General features: G+C 43.1%; 1 pseudogene; it reads left to right on the top strand.

Moving 5' to 3' along the window:
* Positions 1-268: 268 nt before the first annotated feature.
* Positions 269-4,253, top strand: LOC143798121 (zinc finger protein 592-like; annotated as a pseudogene).
* The last annotated feature ends 5,809 nt before the right edge of the window (positions 4,254-10,062 follow it).

The raw sequence follows: 10,062 nt of genomic DNA, 5'->3' as shown, positions 1-10,062 counted from the left end.
CCATGTTAGTTTCTGCGGGTCCCAGCCTACTGATCTGGTCAATTCCCGATATGATTGTGTGGTTGCAGACTTGGCTACATCCCAGTGGCTGTAGCTGTGATCAGAATACACAGGGCAGGATTTTGAGTGTGGCATCTATGTTAAGTTGAGCCATGCATTAGCACTACCAGATTATGTATACCCCTCCTCACATGTAAAGCGCCATGAAGTAAATGGCGCTATAATAACAAATAATAATAATGATAATAATACTGTTACCATTCCAGTCATGGGGGACATGAAGCCTGTAGACTTCTTCTGCTTCTAGATCTTCTTGCTGCTTTTGATATCCCTGATGCTTCAAGTTTGGATGCCAAGGAAGCTATCCAAACAACAAGTGATGAATAAGAAAACCATCTCAAACCATCAGGAATGTGTTGGAGAATCTGTCTTTGTCCCAGTCTGTTTCTGTCTCTGATATTCCAGCAGTTAGCGGTATTGTGAAAAACACCAGCCAACAGGAGTCATTTGAGGCATCTGAAAAGAATGAAAATTATCAATGGTCCAACTGTACTGCTGAATGGTTTTTGTGGCCCTGAAGTGGGCACTGATCCCCATGCTGTTGGACCAGGCTATGGAAAATTTGAACCATGATTCATCAACGGGGACAACTCACGGAGCTACACAGAAAAAATAGAATCGCACAATGTAGAACTTTTGACAACTTTAACCCAGTTTAGCCCTATTTCGAGCCCTGAGCCAGAAGATTTAAAAAATATTGTTCTTAAAAAGCAGAAGGTAGCATAGTCTCCGTACTTTCCACAGCCTTCCAAGCACAATCCTGAAGAAAAATGCATGGTCAGTTCTCTTAAAAAGCCCTCAGAACCAGAGCTGAGTATGTTTGATGAATACTGTAAAAAAAGAGCAGAAATCTGACTGCATGGAAGCAGAAAAGGCTAGATCTGAGCAAACCCGAGGTATTGACAAAAACAGCAGCTTGCTTGGTTCGTCTATGCCTTTTAGGGATGCTCAGCACAGCGGCAATTCTCAGGATAAAGTATTTTCCGGTACAAGGGACTCTTTCGGTGATATAGCAGGTACATCAATCAACTTTATCTTCATCTGTGCCACCTAGGCAGCGGATTAAACCTGCTCATTCTAAATTATCATCTTGTGTAGCTGCTTTGGTGGCCTTGCAAGCTAAAAATGTTGCGGTGGTCCCTAAGGAGGAATCTTTAAATCCTTTTAAAGACATTGATCTTTCTTTTAAAGAGGGGTTTGGGATGCAGAACCACCAAATATATGTCACAGAATCTACTCGACTTGAAGTCCTCAAACTTGTCCATGATTCTAAACTTGTAGGGCACACTGGAGTCATGAAAACACAAGAACTACTGTTTTGTTTTTTTTAAAGGCCCAATTGTAGGAAGAATTTGATAAAATATGTTTCCTCCTGTTTAACATGTGCACAGAGCAAGATGCCACAATTTTCTTCTCTAGCACTCCTTCAACCTCTTCTAGTTACATCCAGGCCTTGAGGATCAATTTCAATTAATTTTATAGTGAACCTACCTCCATCTAAAGAAATGACTGTTATCCTTGTTGTGGTAGGTCCCCTCACAAAGATGGCCCATTTTATTCCAACTAAAGAGATTACTATCACTGAACAAGCCACAGAATAAAAGGTCAAACAGATATTTAGGCTACATGGAATCCCTGACAATGTAATTTCTGATAGAGGTGTTCAGTTTACATCAAGATTTTGGAAAAGCTTCTCTACAGCTTTAGGAGTTACTGTCAACTTGCCTACTGCCTTCCACCCACAATCCAATGGCCAGACTAAAAGAACTAACCAAACTGTAATGGAATGGACCCTCTTGATGTATGCAATGATATGTATATACCCACATCCAGTGCCTGCATACCTTGCACTGATATGTATAGAGCCACATACAGTACACTCCCCTGCCTACCTAGCATTGCAATCTATATACTCCGTAATTAGTCCTTAGAAGGACTGTTGGTTTAGCTGACTTTGTGCATTCTATGATGGTATACCCACACTAACTGATAAACCCCCAAATCAGACCCTATCTCGGCAGCACCTCTCCCTACACTATCTGAATCTGGAGCTGAATGCAAAGAGCAGGGCAGCGGCAGGTCTCTTATAGACCTGATGATGCTGTGCGGCCAGCCAATCACTGTAATGCCACAATCAACTTGGCTGCAACATTACAGTGCATGGCAGACAATTCCTGCATGTTGATTGGCTCTCTAAAGAGCATCAAACATGTGGGGCGGAGACCCGAGCTCCCACCGAGCATACCTGGAAATGCTCGGCGCTCACCGAGTACCACGAGTACAGCGATGCTCGGGTGAGAAACGAGCATTACCGAGTATGCTCGCTCATCCCTAGTCTCTAGTCATTTTTTTTAGCAGCCTTCACTAAACCCCAAACATATTCATCTTTGGGGTAACATATTTGTGGCACCCCAGGAGTCCTGTTGCCACAGTGGCATTGCCTCCCTCACAGGGGGTGATGCCATGCCTGGAAGCAAGGAGGGATTCCCTTAGCAGGTAATACATGAGCATGCAACACCTTTCCTACTCCAGACCAGAAGGGGGAGCTCTAACACCTGATTTCAGGGGAGCTTCCTGATATAAGCTCTGGCCTGGAGGCAAAGTTAGTTAGTCTGAGGAAGACAGAGAGGAGAAAGGAAGTCAAGGAAGAACCTGAGGATTGGAGCTGTAGATAAGCTCACCTCAGGGCCAAGTGCTAGAGACTGGATGCTGGAGTCTGTGGTCTGTCTGAAGGGTAGAGGACTGCAGGTGTCCTGGCCCTTCATAACATCTGAAGGCACAGCAGCAAATTAGAGCCCGGAGCCATCACGAAGGGGTGACACCTGTAATAGGCTCAAGCTGCCTGCCATACAGACAAGGACTAAAGAACAAGAAAGAGCAGAGGGCTGAGCACAGCTTTAGGCAGCAAGGACCTCAAAATACAGTGCAATAGGGAGGCCTACTCTGAACTCACCTGGTTAGGTGGATCCCAAATTGCTTCCAGGCTGCCTGGATCTCCATTACCATCTGTAATCAATGCCATAGACTGCACCACAAACTGTGAGTAAAAGTGTGGAAACTGCACCCTGCTGTGTCCTCAGAGTTATTTACTACACCATCCACTCTGCACTACAATCATCACTACTATCTTTCAAATCATAAGTGCCCTTGGACTTAGCTCTACCTGTGGAGAGCTGTATCAACTCTGCTGCATCACCTTCAGCCCCAGCAGTCTCTTTAAGCAGCGTCGGCTACCCCTTGCCGAATACCACAGGTGGCCTCACGAACTATCCCCCATAAACTTTATTTTCCTCTTTATTTCACCATTATTGGACACCCAAGGCCACTGACCGGGTCACTGCTGCCATGACACATCCCCCTTAAAAACTGTCTGACCTGGCCCGAGTACCCCACGGCCCTGGCGGGCGTTCCATATTCAACCTATTATTTCACTTCATTTACTACCCTGTTGATACAATTTGGAATGCTGAGCAATTTGTTCTTTTTTGCTTATTCAAAACATAACGAACCAGTACAGTGTCTGTATTCTTCAAAACACAAAATTGTATCCAGTTTTTCTTATGAGAAAAGATAAAAAAAATAAATGAATTTAAATAGCTGTCATCTTTATAGAAGCTAAATTATTTAGTAGAGTTAAATTTTAAACAAGAGCTGTATACGCTTTACATTGCATTTATGTATTATTTATAAGGAGCTAAATCCTATAACATCATCAAAATGCCAACAGAAAATCCTTCTTTTGCGGATCACTTGGGGCTGCTTTATGATTGTGTGTAGGTTCAGTGTACAGTCACAGTCTTTGCTCATAGTGTAGAATTATTTTATTTTTCCTTATTTTAATTTTGGGAATAAAAGCCACACTACCCATGACAGATAAATCAGATGATGTATAAATAATACACCATCTGGAGTCATATCACATCCAATTGAGCAATAACAGTGTTCCAGACTAAAAGGAATCTTCTCCAACAGAGACGTGTAATATTGTATTCATCCGTCCAAATCCTGTTTATCCTGCCATGATTCTCCTACTCAGAAACATATTGCTCCCTCTCATGTAGACATTAGTCTGTATTGATGTTGTATTTATTAAATGTGCACCCATGGGAATGGATGAAAAACTAGACACCTCCTTTTTTTCTATTAAACCACAAAGCCAACTAAACTTGGATGATAAGAACTTCAACATTTAGTGTAAGGGTGTAAGATTATACCAATGTTCATTCCCTCTATGACGTCTATGTGATTGTAATGAAAATTGCAATAATAAATTGTTTATAAAGCTTTTTGTGTCTACAGCTTCTGTGCAGACTAATTTTTCTCTATGGTAACTGACTGCTGACTAGAATCCTGCAGTCATAGTCTCTTCATCTACAAAAAAAAATAGGGCCCCAGACCTTTAGTATTAAATTAGTATTTAGTATTAGTATTAAATTAGTATACAGGTGCAGAAATACGCTATGTGGCCAATATACAAACATATACATACACAATGCATCAGCACACTGAGACTAATAATGAATACAAGAACACCAATATTGCTTGGGTTCAAATCCCAACAAGGACAACATCTGCAAAGAGTTTGTAAGTTCTCCCCTTGTTTGTGTGGGTTTCATTCGGGTTCTCCGGTTTCCTCCCACACTTTAAAAAATACTATGATAGGAAGTCTAGATCATGAGTCCCAATCTGGACAGTGATGGCAGTGTCTGTAAAGCGCTGCGGAATTAATGGTGCTACATTAGAGAGTAAAATAAATAAATACATATAAAACATAAGTTAGCATTTTTTGATCAAAGGGAGCAAAAGCCATCCAACTACGGTAATGTCTACCTGAATAAGGATGGACCCTTTCACTAATAACCTACCTCTCCATGTTCCGAACCAGCCTCATCTGAATGTGGAGTGAAAGGAAACCAGGCGCGGCTTGCAATTTATTGTATAGAATGGATGTGTAGATGTGTAGATAAGGATATTGAGCCCTGAAACTCCTCCCCAATGTGTATATACTCTTTAACTGTCATGTACTTCTAATGAACTACATGAATTAACTACATGAATTTCCAAATAGTTGGAAAAGCATGACTGCAAGATCAGACAGCACAGGCCAGGGGTGCTCTTCCTTGACTGCAAAGGTTGTTATATAATGGTATTGGGGGCACATAAGAGGACTCTTTTAAAACCCGTATCATGGTATTGAGGACATCAACCTGTTTTAAATAATCCATTGATGCCCATGTCCTACTGTAAAAGACAAAAAATAATAAAACACCATATTCCTCACTTGTCCTACGATCATCCATTAATAGCCATATCCTAAGGCGACTGGATAATTTGGAGAGCGGTCACATAAGTGATGCAACTGCTCTCCACGTTAGCCAGAACACACCGAGGCAAAAGCGTGATTGCGCTCCTGCAGTGTGTAGCGCTGGCTTGAGAAAGATCGCTGGAGTTCATAGCTGATGAACCCCGGTCAACTCACTTATGGCATCCCTCGTTGCATGAACATTTTTCCAAAAAAAAGGCAAAGTGGACATAATTTCACACAAAAATCGCTAGTGTTCCTCAGCTGAGCCAAGTAAATCCATAGATTCTGTTTGGTTTTCCATAGAGCCCCATTTGTCATGGTTGGTCACTTGCTTTTTCGTCTGAAGATCTCTTGGGTAGTGACAGTAGTTGAGAGGACCATGCACACGGTGGCTGCAACGATGCACCATTTCCAGATTTTGATCTAAAGGGAAAAATATATATTATTCTCTGAGATAACACCTATCTGTTGGGATGTGTTCCCATTTCTCTTGCCTGGGTTTCATAACTATCAGCACATTATCTGCTCCACGAGCAGTTACTTCAGCATGGCACAATGAAAATGTATAATAATAATCATCATAGGTGTTTGCTGAAATTGAATTTTTCATGACCTCCTCCTTCAACCTCTGAGCACAATCTTTTAACGTAAACCATGGCTTTTCATTTGGTGGCCAGTCCACCTTAGATGAATATTTATGCAGCAATACCATAGCCACAACATCAAATATACTACACTCCACATGTGGTTGCTGGATTATCAAGGTATAGAATGTCTCCTTCACTAAAGGTTCATGACTGAGTTGGACAAATTTTGTGCCATCCACAGCGTCCACCTGTACTCCATGAGCCCTCATCTCCTATAATCTGACTGCCCAAGCTACCAGGGGTTTATTTGGCTTTTGAGAAAAATGATGATGAAGGTCATTAAGATCCTTCTGACTGTAATCCTCTACCGCATTCTCATTCTGTTTACCAGCAGCTGTCTCTACAATCCGTCTCCAATATATAGGATGAACTTTCACTTGGGTTAAGAGGAGGATCAATTTCCCTCTTCCCATGCAAATGTTCATCCTAAAACTTGGAATCGGTGATGTTTTCAGAGTCAGTTGTATTCCAAACATCACCATTGATGAGCGAGTATACTCGTTACTCGAGATTACCCGAGTATGCTCAGAAGTTAAATAAACCTCCTCGATTTTACAAAAACAAACAACAAACATAGAGAAACATAGAACTGTTTGTGAGGTAAACTCTTTTAGACAATAAGTAAACAGTTCTTAAGAGTATGTCACTGTGAGCATTGTCTGTCTGTAAATGTATGACCAGAAATGCTGCTTTGTAATGGTCTGAATGCATTCTGTATATATCAATATGGACTCAAAATAGTCACACTACACCCAGTCAGCAAGATAAAATGCCCTAGGCCATGTTTGCTGATTCAGGTGTCAGTGGTGAAATGCACCCTGGCAGACATAGTTTTTTCAGGGATGCAATCAACCTGGCAGAAATGCAGCATGTCCATGACCAGCAGATTGGAGATGGTGAAATTCATGCTCTTAGCTTTGGCAGGTGTAAGAGGAAACATTCTTTTAAGTGACCACAACAGTGGGACTGAGGGCTGGCTGCTGTGCTGAGACAGGGTGGTGTAGAGTAAATAGGACAAACTGCTGGACTGTGAGTGAGGTGTTGATGGAGATATTATGGTGGATTGAAAAAGATATGTTGCGCTCGGTGAAACAAAAACAGCAGGCATGTCCACTTCCATAACACCTGATGGGCTCTCACTCACCTCGACTTTAGGGGGTAAACAAGTGGAGGTCTGAGGCCGAAGACATTTATGAGAACACTTGGCATGGTGACGGAGGAGGAAGAAGCAGCAGATATGTTTGACGGGATGGCCAGTGGTTCCCGAGACCCACTATTCTACATTTTAGCGCATTGTGATTCCCAGATTAAGGCATGTTGATCGCATATGTGCTGGTTCATGCTTGTAGTAGTTAAATTTTTGCAATTTTTGCCTCTACTGACTCAATGTTTGCAAAGTTGGCAGATAATGTGAGTTGGGTCCTCCATTGTGGTCTCAAAAAAGGCTCAGGCTAGGCAACCCTTTCCACCACTGCAAACTGCATACTCACGACAGGTGCTGGCCACAGCCACAGTTGTGGCTGAAGTTGCAATGCTTGTCCTGGTTGCATCACTCTGTGTCGGTGCGGCAAGCCACAATGTAATCTCCTTGTCTTCCTCCTCCACCTCCTCTGCTGAGCAACTCAGCTGTGTGCCCCTGGGTTCACACTAGGTGGTATCTATAACCTCATCATCATCCTCTCTATTCTCACATTCCTCACCCTGAGAGTCACCCTTCTACTCTTCCTGCCATGATACCACAGTACAGTCCACATGTGCCTCTGGTATCTGAGTCTCATCAGGATAACCTCCACCCTTGGTGGTTAATTCCTCACCCTGAGAGACACACTCCTTGTCTTCCTGCAATGACAGCACAGTACAGTCCACCTGTGCATCTGGTATTTGAGTCTCATCAGTATCACTTCCAACCCCTGGGTTAGTTTCTGGTGACAAGGGTCTGGATTCTACTCGGACCCTACTTTGGCCCCAGATTCAACAGGAACACAGATGCTTTCCTCCTCTGGATTCTGTGAAATTTTAGAGCAGACCTCAGATGTCATGGAAGAGAATGTGTGAACAGCTCTGCAGACTGGCCCATCTGTGGTTTCCCACAGTCAGTTGGGCAGTTGGAAAGTTGTGATGTGGTGGAAAACCAGGGTGATTGGGGTGCCACCTCTGAGGATTGTACTGTGTGTGATGTTAAAGAGGAGGAGAGGTCACTTGATGGAACACTTGCCATCCACTGGAGCACATGCTGTTTCTGAGCCTCATCTACAAGGTGTACCTCTGTGCGGCTGACAAAGAAAGGGATTAGAGTAGACAATTCAGTAATAGATGTTGTCAGTTGTTTTTGCATAGGACGAGGCTGTGTTTTTTCAGTAAAGCTTACAGTAACATTAATATCTAACCATATAAACATTGAACACAAAGCCTATTCACCCTTCCACCACGACCTCACCTTTGGCCATTCATGTTGTGTATACCCTTCACTGCTTTTAACAAGCTGTTTCACAACCTTAGGCCAGGACCTGCCAGTCACTTGTCACTAAATGAACAATCAGTATTTATTTTCTGAGATGATTTTGATTAGCAAATGGAGCCTCCTGGCTGAGCCCCAATATTAGCTCTAATGATTTTGATTAGTAAATGGGGCCTCCTGAGTCCTGACTGCAACACAGTATTAGCCCAAACGATTTGGATTAGCAAATGGGGTCTCTTGGCTGAAATGCAATATTAGGCCTAATGATTTTGATTAGCAAATAGGGCCTCCTGATTCCTGACTCATCACAATTTTAGCCTAAATGATTTTGAGTAGGAAATGTGGACTCCTGACTGCACAACACTATTTGCACAAACTAGTTAGATACTGGAAGGTCAATTTGTCAAAGGACAGGATCCCATCTAACTAACCAGTGGAGGAGTCCTGAGTAGTGTTGAGTGATACCTTCCGATATGCAAAGGTATCGGTATCGGATTGGATCGGCCGATACCCAAAAAATATCGGATATCGACCGATACCGATACCCGATACCAATGCATATCAATGGGACACAAAATATCGGAATGGTTCCCAGGGTTTGAAGGAGAGGAAACTCTCCTTCAGGCCCTGGGATCCATATTCATGTATAAAATAAAGAATAAAAATAAAAAATATTGATATACTCACCCCTCGGACGGCCCCTGCCTCTCACCGGTCCAAGCGTCTGCCTCCGTTCCTAAGAATGCAGAGTGAAGGACCTTCGATGACGTCGCGGCTTGTGATTGGTCGCGTGACCGCTCATGTGACCGCTCACGCGACCAATCACAAGCCACGACGTCATCGCAGGTCCTACACTCACTGCATTCTTAGGAACGGAGGCTGCCGGTTACATCGCTAAGGTCCAGGGTCCGCCGGAGGGGTGAGTATATCCATATTTTTTATTTTTATTCTTTATTTTTTACATGAATATGGATCCCAGGGCCTGAAGGAGAGTCTCCTCTCCTCCAGACCCTGGGAACCATACACTGGGAACTTCCGATTTCCGATATCACAAAAATTTCGGAACTCGGTATCGGAATTCCGATACAGCAAATATCGTCCGATACCCGATACTTGCGGTATCGGAATGCTCAACACTAGTCCTGAGGAGAGAATTTGCATATTCCCAGTGCATTCTTGAATAAGTGAAGAGTATCCGCGAGCTCAAAGAACACTGGATTTTGGCCGTTGCAGCTGAAAGGAGGACATCGGTAAACCAGGGGAGGCGTCCTGAGGAGAGAATTTTCATATTCCCAGTGCATTCTTGGATAAGTGAAGAGTCTCCGCGATCTCAAAGAACACTGGATTTTGGCCGTTGCAGCTGAAAGGAGGACATCGGTAAACCAGGGGAGGAGTCCTGAGGAGAGAATTTTCATATTCCCAGTGCATTCTTGGACAAGTGAAGAGTCTTCGTGAGCTCAAAGAACACCAAATTTTGACCGTTGCAGCTGAAAGGAGGACATTGGTAAACCGTGCACCTACCGGCACGTGAATTTTGACACGTTTTTCATCGCTTTAATATCTCTTTAACAGTAAGAACATGGACGACACCA

Source organism: Ranitomeya variabilis, chromosome 1 (genome assembly GCF_051348905.1).
Source record: "Ranitomeya variabilis isolate aRanVar5 chromosome 1, aRanVar5.hap1, whole genome shotgun sequence".
Taxonomy (NCBI): Eukaryota; Metazoa; Chordata; class Amphibia; order Anura; family Dendrobatidae; genus Ranitomeya; species Ranitomeya variabilis.
This window is presented reverse-complemented; position numbering and strand designations above follow the sequence as displayed.